Genomic DNA, 19,996 nt, shown 5'->3' with positions numbered 1-19,996 from the left:
CCCGAAAGGACTGCACCTGATCAACTGATAGTCACCAGGATGTTAGTTCAGACACAGGAAAGGGCAAGTGATGGGTAAATAAAGTTAAACCAAGGTAATTTGGCTCTGACTTGCAACATTTCATCTCTCTATGATCACAGGAGTTGGATCATTCCTTTCAACCTTGCTGGATGTAGATGTAGCACCTTCAGTGCTTTCCTGGGAACTCACGTTCACACCTTGACAGGCACTTGTCTTTCTCACCCATTTCCTGTGTCAAGGATACTTGTGATGGCACCTGGGAAATTTTGCCTATTTTACATGCACTTTGTCTTAGCAACACTGCAGTGTTATTATTTCTTAAATATCTTTTTTTTTACATAAACCATTTTTTATTTCCATTTCTAAAAGGAACAAGAATTTATTAATATTTAAAAGATAGTAAAATTATCTCAGAAAATAGACATTTGTTAAGATACATACAAGGTACTGCTGAAAATCCTATTAAGTTCTTGCATAGGTCTACCTAAGAGTTACCTTTCATTTGCTTCCCGATCAAATAAGTCATTTTAGAATGAAAGTGGAGCTTGATGAGAATCTTAGAAGAAAAATACTTGCCAACTGTTTTACAGCCTTGCAGATGCTTTCTAAGGATTCTCACACAATGTACCTAATCACAGAAGAATTTCCTAGCTACAGTGCCTTTCCTTGCCTGCAATCTATTATATCTAGCAGAGTATGTGTTGAATAATGACGAAAACTAACCCAAGAATCTTAAGTGTCCCATATACATTAATGTGTCAAAATGTGATTTTTTGTTTGTTTTGTTTTGTTTTGTTGAGGTAGGTCTACCTCTAGCCCAGGCTGACCTGGAATTCACTATGTATTCTCAGGGTGGCCTTAGACTCTTGGCAATCCTCCTACCTCTGCCTCCTTCCCAAGTGCTGGGATTGAAGAAGTGTGTGACCACACTCAGCCAAGTGTGATATTTTAAGAGCTGAAGACTGGAAGGCAGGAAAAGAAATTGTGGTAGAATGTGGAAATAAGACATCACACTGTTTAGAACTACATGTGGCAGCCCTGGTCAACTACTGCTAAAAGCCAAGCCAGTGACACTAAGAATAACAAACAGGTTCAGATTCTCTTCCAGAATATTCTTTGTTACTTGGATATTCTGTTAGCTAGGATTTATTTTATTTATTTATTTATGACTTTTTTTTCCTTTCCTTTTTTAGTTGTTTTGAGGTAGGGTTTCACTCTAGCTCAGGCTGATCTGGAATTCACTATATAGTCTCAGGGTGGCCTCAAACTCATGCATTCCTCCTACCTCTGCCTCCAGAGTGCAGGGGTTAAAGGCGTGTGCCACCACACCCGGCTAAGACTTTTTCATTTCTTCCCTTATAAAGTCCCCCCCCTCCCCCGAGATAGGGTCTCACTGTAGAGTCCCAGGCTGGCCTTGAACTCACAGCGATCTTCCTACTTCTGCCTCCCCAGTGCTGGGATCAAAGACATGTGCCACCATGCCTGGCATAAAGTCTTATTTTAAAGTGATTTAACTGCTTCTCAAAGAGGAAGTGAACTTAAAATCTGTTGGGGAGCAATTTAAATAGTATAACTAGAAGAATCTTCAAGGAAGTCACTGAATAAAGACCAGATTTCACTTATGAAAGACCACTGTTTCTTTGAGGGGAGAATTCAAAGCTGTTTTGGCTTGTTTCATGTTTGATTCTGTGGGAGGCAACAGAAAACAGCTAAGCAGGATATAGAAAAACCAGCCATGTATAATAATAATAAGCACATGGCCCTCTTCTGTAAAAAGTCTGCATAGATGCTGTGTTATGTTTTAATGTCCATGAACCTAAGCTACTCATGTGCAGCTAGGTGGATGGGAATTGGAGTAGTATTCATGATTTCTATCTACATCATCATATGGATGTATGCTTAATAAAAGTAATTACTTTAAAACAAACTAAAAAAAAAAAAAAGAAACAGGGATAGATTCAACTGTACCCTAAAAACAAGGTTTTGCCTTCTCCCGATTAGTTTGTCAGTGTACAACTGCGGCTTTAAACCATTGGTTACTTCAGCTCTCTGCTGCCACCTGCAGCTACTTCACGGCGTGTCCGTAGATATGAAGCCGCACCAGAGCCCAGGACAGGGGCGCCTGGATGTGTGCAGCCTGAGCTCAGAGAAGCCAGCCTGCTCCAGGACCTTCCAGCTCTTTCTGGTGAGGTTACATCCATCAAACACTAGGTACCAGACATGACCCCGGACGTGTTACCAGAAGTAATTCCATGTGGAGTGATCAGCAGCTACATGCTCCATGAAATAAAATGCCCTTCCTGGCCTGAGCACCTGGAGCACCTCGCAGAATCTGTTCCAGGCTCTCCACTGAGCACAGCACCAGGAGCCATTGGCCACTTGGTGCATGTCCTTCCCCGCCGCCACCACGAAGCACTCAAACTGCAGGTGCCAGCTTTCGGCAATGCTCTTGAATAAGAACTTCTCAAAGTTGGGGTTCGGGTCAACACACGCCACCATGCAGCGGATAGAACTTGGAGTTGGCCCCGGTGCCACAGCCCACCTCCAGCAGGGAGAGCTTCCTGGAGGGACCCCCGAACTCCTGTAGGTTGCTGAAGAGCTCCCGCTTCCTGCCGGCCATCTGCTCATCGTACATCACCGTGAACTGTGACAAGAAGTGGGGGAACAATTTTTTGCATATCCAGCTCCACAAGCCCAGAAAATGGAGCACATAAACGGGAAGGGCCAGGATGCAGACAGCCAGCTGGAGGATTGAGAGGGCGAGCTCTATCTCCCTGTTTTGTTTTGTTTTTTTTTTTTCCTGACACTATTTCACTCTGTAGCCGGGTCTGACCTCTAAGCATCTTGATTTATAGACCTGTACTCTCAGTGCAGGCTCAGTAGCCTTTGGAGAAGTGAACTGCCAAGCTCAGGCTGAGGCTGGCACTTGGCATGAGCCAAGGAACTATCTGCAATTCTGCCTTCTTTACTCCACCTTGTCCCCTTGCATGTAACTCTCAGTGACAGATTGTGGGAGCATGCACAGTATTGCTCAATGGGTCTCCACTTTAGGGTCCTTGCATGCATCCAGAGTCCCAGAGCACAAATGAAGAATTCCCAGGGGGAGAAAAAGAGAGACCTATAGACTTGAGGTTCAGAGTTGGTAACAGATGTGGATAATAAGACACAGTTGGTAAATGTTCAGACTACTGGTAGGCCCCAAGGCTAGTCAGTGTGTGCAGGGAGGGTGGACTCCTCTGCTCCCCTACTTCTCTCAGCTCCAGGTGTCGGATATGTTTTTACACTTTCCATAAGACTGGGCACTTTCTTTCACATCTTTCTTTGGTCTGGTGTATAGAGAAAATGCGGGGTTCATCTGGAGATATGGTTCAGAAGCTGGGAAGATTGTGCTGAGGCTATTTCCTTCAGTCCCTGCACTAACTCCCGGGCTTGGTCCTGATGCAAGGGGCTGTCCTAGATTTGGCTGAAGACAGGACTACTGCTGGATTTGACAACAGGTCCATTGCTGGACTTGAGTGTAGGTCACTTACGGTTGGTGCAGGGGAAGCCATAGGCTTAGAGAATCAAGGAGATAAGGGAATGTGGACTTCACATCAAACCATGCTTGTGGAAAATGTAGCCCCAGGTTCTTTGGGAGTTTCTGCAAATTGATCCCTTTATACATTCACGACACTTTTCTTGTTTAGCTTTTGAGGCATAATGTAATTCTGTAGGAAAGGCTGGCCAGAAACTCCCACCAGGTCTCTGTCTTTATGTATTTTGTGTGACACACTGCATTGGATTAGAGTTGTTTCCATGAATGTGGATGAATGAGTGCATACTGGAGCACCAGCAATTTACCCATGGCAACGACTACAGAAAATAACCCCTGTCCATCAACAACCACTGATTGTCACTAGCTCCTCAGGGAGGTTTGGGTTACTTGAATCCCTCCCTCCCTGTGATGGAATATTGATGAGCTAATCTTGTGCAGGTTTCCATAGCTCCTGTGTGTTCATGAGCACAGTGGGTGCCTTGTCCAGATGACAGTGTTCTACAGAACTCCTGGTCCTCTGATTCTCAAATTCTTTCCTCTCCCTCTTGCATGATGTGCCCTGCTTCCTGGAGGGAGTGATATACATATTCTATTTAGGGCTGAGGTCACAGGGGTCACCTATTCCCAGAATCTTGAAAAGTCTCGAGTCTCTGCATTAAATGCTGCTCACTGTAAGAACAAATTTGTCGGCATTAACTTATTGGTATAAATTTGAATACTTAGAAAGCATCTATTTTATTATGTAAAAGTGAAAATATGCTTATAAACCTTATATTGATGATCTAGTTTTAAAAATGATTTTGTGTAAGATGTGTAATTCTAGAATTATCACTATACCTAGGTGCAAACTATTCAACAGTACACTATTAACAAAAAGAAAGATGTTAGCCCCAACATCATCAGGTACAGTCACTTAGGCTAGAATTACTGTGAACCTGAGGAAGATTAACAGTGCCATATATATATATATATATATATATATATATATATATATATATATATATATATATATATATATATATATATATATATATATATATATATATATAAGCAAAGTAATGAACCATCTAGTTTGAAATACAGAAAGGCTTTTCAAAATACTGTCCTTTGTAAACTGATTATTTATTGACATGTACAAGTCTGTACATGTACACTCAGTATAAGTGCATCAAAGGTCTAACTTTTTTTTTTTTTCCAAAGTAGGGTCTCACTCTGGTCCAGGCTGACCTGGAATTAACTCTGTAGTCTCAAGGTGACTTTGAACTCATGGCAATCTTCCTACCTCTGCCTCTCGAGTGCTGGGACTAAAGGTGTGCGCCACCGTGTTTGGCTAAAAGTTCTAACTTTTTAAAAGATCTTAAATGATAGTCAAGCATGATGGAATATTCTGTTAATACCAGCACTCTGTCAGTTTTGTGCAGTTTTTTGCTTGTTTGTTCCAGTCTAATTTCAGTATATGTGATGTTGAAGCAAGCACTTATGCCTTATCTTACAAAGCAAACCTGTGAAATGGTAATTGGGTTCTGACCTTCCCCTGCCTGAAGCACAGGCCTAAGTCTTGGGGCTTTCCTTGTTTTCCATGTGGACAGGGCTGATGCTGGGGCTGAATGCTTTTCACTAAGTGACAGAGGTCACAGGGGAAGGCTTTGGATAATCAGGGACAGAGGAATAAGGCATTCAACCCACACCTTCCCAGGGGACATGCAACCTTCTCTGGTTCTCTGGGTATGTCAGTGCTTCTGGATATTAGTCCCTTAATCCTTTCCCTGTTTATGTGTTGGGTGGGGGGAGGAGCAGTGTCTCATTCTATAGCCAAGATTTATCTGGAGCTCACAGCCCAGACTTGCATGAGGATTGCATCAATCCTCTCACTTTGCCTTCCATTACTGATATTTACACACGTGGTCCATGTCCTTGACCCCTTTTGTTCCTCATATCTGTCTCTGTCTCTGTTCTCCATGCCTTACATGTATAACAGTAAAAATCAGTGTGAAGCCTTGTTTGGGAATGCTCTTGTGCTGGTTGGGACCCCACTCAAATAGATGCTTAGCACTGAATACAAAAAATGAAGAAATTAGAGTCAGCTGTGCTTATAGGTCTCACCTCTTCCTGTCTCCCTTCTGATCCTCCTAGATGTTCCCCCATCCATGTCCTGTTAAGGTGAAACATGGGAGAGGCCCAAGACCTGGGTTCAGTCTCACTTCCAAATGAGCCATGGTGCTGCAGGTTCATAACCCAGCCCCTGTTGAGGTTCAGGAGAGAGAACCACAAGGTACAGACCAGCCCAGGTCTAGAGATATTTCACGGCCAACTAGGGCACCTAGTGAAACTCTTCTTTGAAATAAACAAAAAAACAGTTGTGTACATTTCACTGATATAACTGAAAGGGGTACAGTTAGGGTGACTGGACCCCTGAAAGTAAGAAAAGGGGGCCAGGAAAGTCTTCACTTTATAGAAATCCAGAATGATCTACATTCTACACCTAATACATTCTACACCTGCCTAATATTCTACACCTGTTTTCCTGAAACAACCAGGATCGATCCTGGGCGGGAGGTCTTTCATAGGACTTAAACATTGTGGTTGGTCAAGTTTGGTGCCAGGAACTTGGTGTCAGGGCTACCTGTTCCTGAGACAGCCCCTAGCCCTTATGAACCAGCTGTCCCTCTGGTTCACCTGACCAGAAGACAGCCCACCACCCTAGCTCTTACTCTCCACATGGGCTCATTTACCCCCTCCAGCTCCCCACATGGCAGGAACTCCTTGAACCTTCTTTTCTCTCTTTTCAATTTTTCCAGCCCTCCCCCCTCCATGTACCTCTACCCATGTGGGTGCCTTTCCTTGGCTCTCTACTTCCATCAACATATGTAATAATTTAACAGTTATATTTCTCAGCCTTTTTTTTTTTTTTTAAATGAGACTAGCCAAAGACTGGCCTCCTGTTTTTTCTTCCCAAGAGAGTGAGAGCAAGAGTGTATGTGAGAGAGAGTTGGCATGCCAGAGCCTGCAGCTACTGTAATTGAACTCCACATGCTTGTGCCATCTTGTGTCTATGTGTGACCTTGCTTGTTTGTGTCACTGTGTTTCTGGTTTACGTAGGAGGTGGGGAGTTGAACTCAGGTCCTCAGGCTTTACAGGCAAGCACCATTACCACTCTGCTATCTCTCCAGCACCATAGTCCTTTTTATTCAATTTTTTGATTAAAGTTAGAAATAAACCTAGGGTTTGGTGTTCATGGACTTGAATTGTCACCTAACATCCTGTTACAGAGCACATCTTTAACAAGGTCCTTGCCTTGTGTTCATTCCCATCAACTCTTTCTGGCATCTCAGACAAAGCATTTCTCACTCTAAAATTACTTTTCTTTTCCCCCTCTTTTAAAATATTTTTTAAATTTTTATTTACATGAGATAGAGGGAAAGAGAGAGAGAGATTGGGCTTGTCAGGGCTTCCAGCCATTGCCTATGAACTCCAGATGCATGTACCACCTTGTGTATCTGTCTTACCTGGGCCCTGGGGAATCAAGCCTGGGTCCTTTTTCTTTGGAGACTACTGCCTTAACTTCTAAGTCATCTCTGCAGCCCTAGTTGTTTTTTTCCCTTCTCACAAATAGAATGATGCTCCTACATGATGGCCAGTGTAGTGAACAGCAGCACAGCAAGTGTGAGGAGTTTCATTGTAAAGAGCAGAGCTGCTATTTAGGATGCCCCTAGGACTCTGAAACGCAGAATAAGAGTGGAATAAGGGAAGGGTTAGTTTGCTGCATAGTAAGGGAAACTGATGCCAGGAGTTGTGTATTTATTGTGTGAGTTCCCCATTGCTTGCCACCATGGGAAAATAGGCCACTTTCTTGATAATCACATGTTCCAGAGGGCTGTGTCTTTACTGTGCAAATCAGGTTCTAAAACACATGGGTGAGGCATTGGCCAGTGGTGCTCCGCAGTCTCTGAGGCTGGCTATGAGGGACTAAGTGGTCTGTGGATGGAGGATCTGTGTGAGCAATGCAGGCCTTATAGGTAAATGGAAGAAGTCATGGTGGGAAGGAATGTATGGGAGACTAAGTTAAAAACAAGGGACCCAGCTTAAAGGTCAGTGCCTACAGAAGGGGATTTCCTCAGGTAGGATTTGACTGACTGTGAAAGCATGTTAGGGTCACAGTGGTTAGTCAATGGTCTGACAGCAGACAGTTCATAGAAAACATTCTGAGAAAGAGAGTATTTGCAGGGTGTCTGAGACTGAAGTCCCTTTATCAGGAAGGAGGGATGTTTTAGGTAGGAAGGGTGAAGTCATGATCTACGGAAAGAGGAAGGAGAATGGAACAGGTGAAGATTAAGAGGGCATGGGAAGAGAAAGGAGCGCCTCAGTTTGGAGTCTCCTTGAAGTCTCTTGTGAGCTGAAAATCAGGAGTTCCAGCACCATTGGAATATTTTCTATGAAGGTTACCTGTGTATAAACAATCATCCTTCTGAATACATTAAGTAATAATGTGATTCTAGTAAGAGTTTTGCTTAAGGCAAAAGCTGTCCTGACATTTAGATGTGACCTTATTAATTTTCAAGATGGAAACTTAAATATTTAGACTTTTCTGTGAAACATGTTGCAGGGAGATTATGGGAGGACACTTTATGATCTAGGTATTGTGGGTTTGTGCCTGGCTTTCTATGCCAGAGGCAGGTAGCTGTAACCAATGTGACTATGAAACCCTGTTCACTGGTTCCCCACTGTCGGTGTCATTTAGCTTCTAGGTTCTGTCCCCCAGTATCCTCTGTCCTCTCTCCTCCTGTAACTCTCCTATCTAATATTCAGGGTATTGCAACCTTGTGCCTGTGTAAATTCACACACAGACAATGTTACATCTTTTCTTGGGTTATGAAGTTTTATTATATCTCACATTAACCCAGAACTCCTTCTCTTTGTTTCCTTGTGATTGAAATTTTAACAATGCTGTTCTGAAGGACCTCTTCCCAAACCCCTAGATCCTATCCTGTGTTGAATAGCCAGTATGCAAGCTGAAAAAAAATATGTGCTGAGAATCATCAACCATGATGCGCTGCTTTTATCTTGACCCAATACTACTGCATCCTGTACTGCAGTTAGAAATTTTGCCACGCCAGACTGTGGATATAACCTCCCTCTTAAGCTAACAGCTTTACTTTTCTTTTTAACCTGCTTATTAATGAAGAATTTCCTGTGTATATCTTTAGTCATGTAACTTTAAAACTTAAAGCCCACCAACAATGCAAAGAACTCAAAGTGATATCAGACTACCCACTAAAAGGCCTGTAAAAACTCACATCCACCAGAGGTTGTGGATGTGGAATTTTGGAGTATTAACTCTCTTCTGCCAATATGTAATAAATCTGAGTTCTCTCGCTTCTCTAAGTAGCACTCTAATGATTTGAACCTAAGTTATTTTCAACATTGCTTACCTTAAACTCTACTTGCCACTAGCCTTCAGGGTGCCACTCACCATGCCATGGCTAATCTGTCACTGGTCTGGGGGCATGTTCCATCATCAAGTAGAGGTGTAGGAAGGCTTCAGGGTGACAGTGTTGGAGCCTGTGGTGTTATGGATCCAGATTCATGGGTGCTTGTAATTTATGTGCATGGTTGTAGGACAGTAACTTAATGCCTGGTCATGGGGCCTTTAGGAAATGATGACTGCAGCAGAAGTGTAGGGTGGCTTGGGAAGTTGGTTTAACCAGATAGTGTCAGAGCTGAATGGAAGGGACTTTGGTTAGCCTGGATTGTCAAGCCTCCTCCTCAGGGAAGCTGATCCTTCCTCTGTTCCCTGAACCCTCTTGCATCCCCTCAGGGAGGCACAGCCTGAGCTCAAGGCCACAGCCCAGTCAGAAGCCAGCTGTGTGCTTCTGCTTCATTAGGGGCCATTTACCTCTGCATCTATGATTTCTGTGGCTCTGAATCTCTTTACTCTCTCTTTAACTCTCCTAGTATAAGTGTATGGGTGTGACTGCACTATGTACTGTCACTGGCTCATCTGTCTCTTGTATCACAGTTCTTTTCAGAGCCTATTACTTTTTTTTTTTTTTTAATTTTTATTAACATTTTCCATGATTATAAAATATATCCCATGGTAATTCCCTCCTTCCCCACCCCCACACTTTCCCGTTTGAAATTCCATTCTCAATCATATTACCTCCCCATTACAATCATTGTAATTACATATATACAATATCAACCTATTAAGTATCCTCCTCCCTTCCTTTCTCCACCCTTTATGTCTCCATTTCAACTTACTGGCCTCTGCTACTAAGTATTTTCATTCTCACACAGAAGCCCAGTCATCTGTAGCTAGGCTCCCCATATGAGGGAGAACATGTGGCGCTTGGCTTTCTGGGCCTGGGTTACCTGACTTAGTATAATACTTTCCAGGTCCATCCATTTTTCTGCAAATTTCATAACTTCATTTTTCTTTACCGCTGAGTAGAACTCCATTGTATAAATGTACCACATCTTCATTATCCACTCATCTGTTGAGGGACATCTAGGCTGGTTCCATTTCCCAGCTATTATAAATTGAGCAGCAATAAACATGGTTGAGCATGTACTTCTAAGGAAATGAGATGAGTCCTTTGGATATATGCCTAGGAGTGCTATAGCTGGGTCATATGGTAGATCAATCTCTAGCTGCTTTAGGAACCTCCACACTGTTTTCCACAATGGCTGGACCAGATTGCATTCCCACCAGCAGTGCAGAAGGGTTCCTTTTTTTCCACATCCCCGCCAACATTTATGATCATTTGTTTTCATGATGGTGGCCAATCTGACAGGAGTGAGATGGAATCTCAATGTAGTTTTAATCTGCATTTCCCTGATGACTAGTGACGTAGAACATTTTTTTAGGTGCTTATATGCCATTCGTATTTCTTCCTTTGAGAACTCTCTATTTAGCTCCTTAGCCCATTTTTTGATTGGCTTGTTTGATTCCTTATTAGTTAACTTTTTGAGTTCTTTGTATATCCTAGATATTAATCCTCTATCAGATATATAGCTGGCGAAGATTTTTTCCCATTCTGTAGGTTGCCTCTTTGCTTTTTTCACTGTGTCCTTTGCGGTGCAAAATCTTTGTAATTTCATTAGGTCCCAGTGGTTAATCTGTGGTTTTATTGCCTGAGCAATTGGGGTTGTATTCAGAAAGTCTTTGCCAAGACCAATATGTTGAAGGGTTTCCCCTACTTTTTCCTCTAGCAGTTTCAAAGTTTCCGGTCTGATGTTAAGGTCTTTAATCCATTTGGACTTAATTCTTGTGCATGGCGAGAGAGAAGAATCTATTTTCATCCTTCTGCAGATATTTATCCAGTTTTCAAAACACCATTTGCTGAAGAGGCTGTCTCTTCTTCAATGAGTATTTTTGGCATTTTTATCGAATATCAGGTGGCTATAGCTACTTGGGCTTACATCTGGGTCCTCTATTCTGTTCCACTGATCTACATGTCTGTTTTTGTGCCAGTACCATGCTGCTTTTGTTACTATGGCTCTGTAGTATAGGTTAAAATCAGGTATGGTGATACCACCAGCCTCTTTTTTGTTGCTCAGTATTATTTTAGATATTCGAGGTTTTTTATGATTCCACATGAATTTTTGGATTGTTTTTTCTATTTCCATGAAGAAAGCCTTTGGAATTTTGATAGGGATTGCATTAAATGTGTAGATTGCTTTAGGTAAGATTGCCATTTTCACGATATTGATTCTTCCAAGCCAGGAACAAGGGATGTTTCTCCACTTTCTAGTGTCTTCTGTAATTTCTCGCTTGAGTGTCTTAAAGTTCTCATTGTATAGATTCTTTACTTCCTTAGTTAGGTTTATTCCAAGGTATTTTTTTTTTTTTTGATGCAATTGTGAATGGGAGTGATTCTCTGATTTCACCCTCTGTGTGTTTGTTGTTAGCATATATGAAGGCTACTGATTTCTGTGTATTTATTTTGTATCCTGCTACATTGCTGTAGGTTTTGATCAGCTCTAACAGCTTGCTAGTAGAGTCTTTAGGGTCCTTTATGTATAGAATCATGTCATCTGCAAATAATGATAACTTGATTTCTTCCTTTCCAATTTGTATCCCTTTTATGTGTGTCTCTTGCCTTATTGCTATGGCTAAGACTTCCAAAACTACATTAAATAGAAGTGGAGACAGTGGACACCCTTGTCTTGTTCCTGATTTTAGTGGAAAAGCTTCCAGTTTTTCCCCATTTAGTAATATGTTGGCTGTAGGCTTGTCATAAATAGCCTTTATTATATTGAGATATGTTCCTTCTATTCCCAGTCTCTGTAGGACTTTTATCATGAAGGGATGTTGGATTTTGTCAAATGCTTTCTCTGCATCTAATGAGATGATCATGTGATTTTTGTCCTTCAACGCGTTTATGTAATGTATTACATTTATAGATTTGCGTATGTTGAACCATCCCTGCATCTCTGGGATAAAGCCTAGTTGGTCAGGGTGAATGATCTTTTTGATATACTCTTGTATTCTGTTTGCCAATATTTTGTTGAGAATTTTTGCATCTATGTTCATGAGGGAGATTGGTCTGTAATTTTCTTTTTTTGTTCTATCTTTGCCTGGTTTTGGTATCAGGGTGATGCTGGCCTCATAGAAGGAGTTTGGTAGGATTCCTTTTTCTATTTCCTGGAAAAGCTTAAGAAGTAATGGTGTTAGCTCTTCCTTAAAAGTCTGGTAAAATTCAGCAGTGAATCCATCCGGGCCTGGGCTTTTTTTAGTTGGGAGATTATTGATAACTGCTCGGATCTCCATGTTTGTTATAGGTCTATTTAAGTGATTAATCTCATTTTGATTTAATTTAGGTAGGTCATATAGATCAAGGAAATCATCCATTTCTTTCAGATTTTCATACTTTGTGGAGTATATGCTTTTATAGTATGTCCCTATAATTTTTTGAATTTCTCTGGAATCTGTTGTGATGTTACCTTGTTCATCTCAGATTTTATTAATTTGTGTCTCTTCTCTCTTTCTTTTGGTCAGATTTGCTAAGGGTTTACCAATATTGTTTATCCTTTCAAAGAACCAACTCTTTGTTTCATTAATTCTTTGGATTGTTCTTTTTGTTTCTATTTCATTAATTTCTGCCCTAATCTTTATTATTTCTTCCCGTCTACTGATTTTTGGTTTGCCTTGTTCTTCTTTTTCCAAGGCTTTAAGGCGAAGCATTAGGTCGTTTACTTGCGACCTTTCTAATTTCTTAATATAGGCACTTAAGGCTATAAATTTACCTCTTAGAACTGCCTTCATTGTGTCCCAGAGATTTTGGTATGTTGTGTTCTCATTATCATTTGACTCTATAAATTTTTTGATTTCCTTTTTGATTTCTTCATTGACCCACTCATCATTTAGTAGTGTATTGTTTAGTTTCCATGATTTTGTGTATGCTCTATAGCCTTTCTTGGTACTGATTTGTAGTTTAATTCCATTGTGGTCAGATAGAATGCAAGGAATTATTTCAATTTTCCTGAATTTGTTAAGATTTGCTTTGTGTCCTAATATATGGTCTATTTTAGAGAATGTTCCATGTGCTGCTGAAAAGAATGTATATTCTGCAGCCTTTGGATGAAATGTCCTGTATATATCTGTTAGGTCCATTCCTTCTATGACCTCATTTAGTCCAGATGCCTCTCTGTTTATTCTTTCCCTGGATGACCTGTCAATTGATGAGAGTGGGGTGTTAATGTCACCCACCACCACCGTGTTTGGTGTTATCTGTGACCTTAGTTCTAATAGTGTTTGTTTGACGAATTTGGGAGCCCCCATGTTAGGTGCATATATGTTTAGGATTGTAATGTCCTCCTGTTGTAGTGTGCCCTTAATCAATATAAAGTGACCTTCCTTATCTTTTTTGACTAACTTCGGACTAAAGTCCACCCTGTCTGATATTAGGATAGCAACCCCTGCTTGTTTTCTAGGCCCATTTGCTTGAAACACCGTCTTCCAACCTTTCACCCTAAGATAATGTCTATCCTTTGTAGAAAGGTGAGTTTCTTGAAGACAGCAAATTGTAGGATCCTGCTTTTTAACCCAGTCTGCAAATCTATGTCTTTTCGTTGGGGCATTGAGACCGTTGATATTAAGAGATATTATTGAAAGGTGTGTATTTATTTTTGCCATTTGTGTGTGTGTGTGTGTGTGTGTTACTTGTTCTACCTGTGCTCTCTTCTGTTAACTGGTATTTGAGTATGGCTGGTTTTTTCTAGGTTCCTTATATGTGTGCTTTTCCTTTTGTTCAGCATGGAGGATTCTATCAAGTATTTTCTGTAGAGCTGGTTTTGTCTTCAGCTATTCCTTTAACCTGCTTTTGTCATGGAATGTCTTTATTTCTCCATCTATTTGGATGGATAACTTTGCAGGATAAAGTAACCTTGGTTGACAGTTGTTATCTTTCATAACTTGGAATATATCACTCCAGGCCCTTCTGGCTTTAAAAGTTTGTGTTGAATAATCTGCTGTAATCCTGATGGGCTTGCTTTTGTAGGTAACTTGATTTTTCTCTCTGACTGCTTTCAATATTTTTTCTTTGGTTTGTGTGTTTGGAAGTTTGAGTATAATGTGGCGAGGAGAGTTTCTTTCTGGGTTTTGTCTGGGTGGGGTTCTAAAGGCTTCCTGTATCTGTATTGGCACGTCTTTTCCAATTTGGGGAAAATTTTCCTCTATGATTTTGTTGAAGATGCCTACTATGCCTCTGGAGTGGAGTTCTTCTCCTTCTACTATGCCCTGAATTCTTATATTGGATCTTTTCATAGTGTCCCGAATATCTTGAAATTCCCACTCATACTTTTCTATAAGTTTGTCTCTCTCTTTGTTGGACTGCATTAGGTCTGCCACCTGATCTTCTAGCTTAGATATTCTGTCCTCTCCCTCATCCATCCTACTGGTGAGATTTTCTACAGAGTTTTTTATTTCATTAACTGTGTTCTTCATTGCTAGTAATTCTGACTGGTTTTTCTTTATTATTTCTATTTCTCTATTTATGTCTTGTATTGCCTTCTTTATTTCATTAAATTGGTGTCCTGCCTCTTCTTTGATTCCTTTGATTTCCCCTTTGATTTCCTCTTTGATTTCTTCTTTGATTGTTTTCATGTGTTCTTTGACCTCTTTGAACATATTTATAATTATTCTTTTGAACTCTTTCTCAGGCATTTCCTCTAACTCTTTCTCACTGGAGGACATTTCTCATGCATTCATACTTTTAGGTGGGTTTATATCGTCTTGCTTTTTAGTGTTTCTTGTGTTATAATGTATATATTTTTGCATCTTGGATTAAGTTAATGCTTGGATTTTCTAGCTAGCTGTGTATTCTTAGCTGTATCAATTGATTTGATGTAATATATTTTCAGGGTAGGACCTTAAGGTATTAGGTGTGGCTCTTCAGACTCTCAGAGTATCTACAAAGATGTTCTTAGGGGTTGAGTTTCCCTGCTATAGGAGTATTCAAGCAGGCTGAGTGGAATAATATACTGGTAGATTCTAAAATTTAACTAAACACTGTACCCATTCCATCAAAAACAGCCCCGAGTATGTATGCAAGAGTAGTTATTATAATGACCAGATCCTCTATCAACAAAGAGGTTTAGATTTCTGGTCTGTTGAGGTATCCAAGTCAGCTTGTGACCAAGTGAGACCCTTCCCTGGTGCAATCCCAGTTACCTTGGGTGATTGTGGTCTCAGTCAAGTTGCTGCCTGGGTCGTCGGGCTGCTGTTCTGATTTCTGGAGCTGGGCACTTGCTTTTCCTACGGGGCAAACTGAGCCGCTGCTGCCGCCTCTGCAGCTGTTGTAGCTGCCACCCCCGGAGCCACCACCGCTGCTGAAGCTGCCGTTGCCGTGTCCACCGCCGCTGCTCACCCCGAAGCCGCTGCTGCGGGATCTGCCACCGCTGCCGCTCCTGGGTCCGCTGCTGCTGGGGCCACTGGTACCGGTGCTGGAGCCGCTGAAGTTGCTGCCGAATTCTGCTCCTGCTTGGGTCCCGCCGTCAGCCCAAGTTGGCGTGGCCGGGTCCCGGGCCGCTGCTGTGTTCGCTGGAGCTGGGTTCAGGCGGCGGGGGAGGGGAGGGAGCCGCGGCTGCTCTGGTTGTTTTCGCTTCTCCACGTGTGCTTTTACCTCGCGGTCTGCTCCTCCCTCCGTTGCTCGCTACCGCTCTCCCCTCACGTTTCCCGAGTTGCGGAGAGCGCGGTGTGAGGGGAAAATCCCGCACCTGGCTTGTCCTGCGGCTCGAGCCGAGAGTCCGGCGGTTTTCTGCCGCTCCGCGGTTGCGGCGGGTAGCCGAGCCGCCCCGGAGCCGCTGTTCCCGCCTGTGCAGGCTCTGGATGCTCTATAACTCTTCCACTTCTCCGCTGCCGCCTCAACTTCCTATACACCTCACTTTTTAGTAAAAGTGTGTATTTTGCTGAGTTTTTTTTTGGTCTTTCCCCCCCCAGGCTGCTTTGGCGTGGTACCTACGCCGCCATCTTAACCGGAAGTCTTCGAGCCTATTACTTTTGAAGACTTTTCTTTTCTTTTTTTTTTTTTTTTTTCGATGTAGGGTCTCACTCTGGTCCAGGCTGACCTGTGAAAAAATACAAACAGATCCTCGTCCCTATATTAATACAGGGTCAGGTCCACTCCATTTGTTAGTCGATGGATCTTTCCACATTACTTTAGCATAATTAGTCTTGGTTTGTGCATACCAAAAACGGTCAGTGGCAGACAACCCTTTTGCATCCAAAAGTAAACAATTTAAAATAAATAATGATTTAACCATTTTGTTACTGATCCCTGTGTCATTTTTCCCCTTTTAGTTCTTGTAACCAGATTTTTATTGTTCCATTTGCTCATTCAATACCTTACCCTTGGGGATTATCAGGAATTCCAGTAACATGCTCAATATTAAAAGAAGAACAAAAATGCTTAAATCTTGCCCTTGTATATCCTGGGCCATTATCTGTTTTCAGTTGTTTAGGTACTCCTAAAATATTAAAAGAGTGAACACAATGAGCAATAACATGTTTAGCAGCTTCTCCCATTTGAGCAGAAGCACAAATGAAACCAGAATAAGTGTCAACAGAAACATGTACAAATTTCATTTTTCCAAAGTTAGGAACATGAGTTATATCCATTTGCCATAAGTGGCCAGGAGTCAAACCTCGTGGATTGACGCCATGATGTGGCACAGGTAAAAATGTGAGACATTGTTGACAGTTTTTAACTATCTGTAGTGCTTGTTCACGTGTAATTTTATATTAAAGACGTAGAGTGTTAGCATTAAGATGATGAAGCTTATGAGCATTAATAGCTTCTTCCACAGAAAAAATTCTAGTAGCCTTGTCTGTAATAGCATTTCCCAGAGCTAAGGGTCTGGGGAGGCCAGAATGAGCACGAAGATGTCCTACGTAGAAAGGTGCTGAGCATTGGAGAATCAAAACTTGAGCCTGTGCAAACAAGTTATAAACAGAAGAAGGACTTATTCTACTACAGGTTTCTAAATAAGAAATTGAGTGAACAATAGACTGGCTATCAGTGTAAATATTAACAGATATGTAGCAGTATGTTGCAATAAAGCTTTAAAGGCTGCCAGTTCTACAAAATGCAGATTTATAAGGAGTATTAAAAGTATATGTTTGTTCATTTAAAGAATAAGCAGCTAGGCGAGAAGAAGATCCATCCGTAAAGGCCAACATAGCATCCTTGATAGGAGAAAATTGTGTATTGCAAGGACAAATGACTTGATGTTGCATGAAGAACTGAATTAATTTATGTTTAGGGAAATGATTATCAATGCTTCCTGTAAAACCTGCTGTGGATCATGCCCAAGTATCTGAAAAATCAAAAAGCCAAGAAACCTGTTTTGAATTATAAGGCTGACAGATAACCTGTGGTTCTCTAACAAAATATTTAATAGATTCAGCCCTTCCTTCCATCATTACTTTAGCAACCTCATCATAATAAGGAGTGACAGTTCTTGGAGGAGAAGATGCAAGATGCACCCAAGGTATAGGAGCTCCATGCTGCAACAATCCTGTTGGAGTATATGGGGTAGGAAATACAAGTAACCACAACTCTTTACTATAGTCAATGTAAGTGATAAATTGTTGTTCTGTAGCCTTTTGTAATGTCACTAATGCTTTAGAAGCTTCAGGTGTATGAGAACGAAATGAAGAAGGATTAGAGTCCCCCTGTAGTACATTAAATAAAAGTTTTAATTCATGAGTAGTAAATTTTAAATAAGGCCTAATCCAGTTAATATCTCCTAACAATTTCTGAAAATAATTTAAAGTGGTAAGATTCTGTGTTTTAAGAGTAACTTTCTGTGGTTTAATTTGTTTTGGATATAAATAAAACCCAAGATAAGAAAAAGGGAAATCTTGTTGTACCTTTTCAGGTGCAATTTTTAATCCCCATATAGTGAGCTGTTATTCATGTAGGAAAAACAAGTCAAACCATCTGTCTTTTCCTTTCCAGCTAATAAAATATCATCCATATAATGAATAATATATATTTGAGGAAATTTGCTTCTTGTAGAAGCTAAAGCTTTAGCCACAAATTTCTGACATAAAGTTGGACTATTTGCCATGCCTTGAGGGAGAACTTTCCATTGATATCTTTTCATAGGCTCCTTAGAATTACTAGAAGGAACACTAAAAGCAAAATGGCAGCAATCTTGTGGCCCTAAAGGTATAGTAAAAAAGCATCTTTAAAAGTCAATAATCACTTTAGAAAAGTCAGCTGGAATAGCTACAGGAAGGACTGGGCAGACTGGGTTGCAGTGCTCCCATTAGATGCATAGTAACATTTACAGCTCTCAGATCCTATAGTAACTGCCATTTTCCTGATTTCTTTTTAATGATAAAAATTGGAGTATTCCATGGTGAAGATGATTCCTCTATATGCCCTGCCTCTAATTGCTCTTGAACTAGCGTTTGTGCAGCTATCAGTTTTTCCCATGTCAAAGGCCACTGATCCACCATACAAGATCATCAGATTTCCAACCAATAGGCTCTGCATGGTGCCGCATGGTCTGACCAGTGGCCACTAGGGGAAATACCCCAGCCCTTGATGATTTGCACTAGAAGGTACTTGAATAGGTAATGAGTCACCTTGTCCCCATTTTCCTAATCTCTTACCAGGCAAGTAACCCTGTCTAAGCATTTGAGCAGTAACAACTTCATTAGGACTACACATTGACAATTTTTTTTTAATTTTTTTTTTTAAATTTATTTGAGAGCGACAAACACAGAGAGAAAGACAGATAGAGAAAGAGAGAATGGGCACGCCAGGGCTTCCAGCCTCTGCAAACGAACTCCAGACGCGTGCGCCCCCTTGTGCATCTGGCTAACGTGGGACCTGGGGAACCGAGCCTCGAACCGGGGTCCTTAGGCTTCACAGGCAAGCACTTAACCGCTAAGCCATCTCTCCAGCCCCACATTAACAATTTTATTTGACTCAAAACATCTCTTCCCCATAGGTTTAAAGGAAAACTGTTTATAATGTAAGGTTCACAATACCCACTATCTCCTTCCTCAGCTTCCCAAAGTATTTCTGCAGCACTCTGCTCAGGACAAGAGGATTGTCCAAAACCTCTCAATTGAGTCCCTGTAGGATGCTTAGGCCAAGAAGCAGGCCAATGATTGCCAGACAAAATAGTAACGTCAGCTCCAGTGTCTATTAACCCTTCAAAATGCTTCCCATTTAATTTTAAAGTTAATTTTGGACATTCCTTACTGATAGGTTGAACCCAGTAAGCATCTGAGGAGCCAAATCCTCGAGTCCTTGGACCCTGAACATTAGTGACCCTTCCCATTCTTATCATTGGAAGGAGCAACAATTGAGCTATTCTCTGACTGGGCAATATTGTAAAAATTGTTTTTGGAGAAGATGCCACAATGTGAAGTTCTCCTGTGAAGTCTGCATCAATAACTCCAGGTGCTACTTGTAATCCCTGCATAACACTGCTACTTCTCCCCAAGATTAAGCCTATATTGTGCTTTGGCAGTGAGCCACATACTCCAGTAGGCAGTGCTTGAAATCCGACTTCTGGAGTCAATACTGTGTAGGTGGAGGAACTGAGGTCAAGTCCGGCACTCCCTGGGGTGGCTCAGAGATGTTGGGAGACTGGCTGTAACTGGCTGTTTGAGGAACAAACTGTATTGCCCCATAAACTTGTCTTTACAGGGGCCTGGGGCTGGCCCCTCCTCCCATTTCCCTGCTGCTGGATAATAGGGTTGCCATCTGTATCTGTTTTAGATGTACATTCATTTGCCCAGTGTTTTCCTCTTTTGCACTTTGGGCAAAGACCAGGAGATGGATTTTTGGAATTTCCATTATTTCTTTTAATAGGACAATCTTTTTTCATATGTCCTATTTTTCCACAAGAAAAGCACTTGCCAGATCTTGCTGCAGTGGCGGCCATTTCAAAAGGAATTCCTTGTAATGCTGCAGCCAT

The 19,996-nt window shown here is 41.4% G+C and overlaps 1 pseudogene; it reads right to left on the bottom strand.

Moving 5' to 3' along the window:
- Positions 1 to 2,086: 2,086 nt before the first annotated feature.
- Positions 2,087 to 19,996, bottom strand: LOC123457321 (annotated as a pseudogene).

The sequence above is a fragment of the Jaculus jaculus genome, unplaced genomic scaffold (assembly GCF_020740685.1).
Source record: "Jaculus jaculus isolate mJacJac1 unplaced genomic scaffold, mJacJac1.mat.Y.cur mat_scaffold_36_1_2353498_arrow_ctg1, whole genome shotgun sequence".
NCBI lineage: Eukaryota > Metazoa > Chordata > Mammalia > Rodentia > Dipodidae > Jaculus > Jaculus jaculus.
Note: the sequence above shows the minus strand (reverse complement) of the source record. Positions and strands in the feature narration are given on the sequence as shown.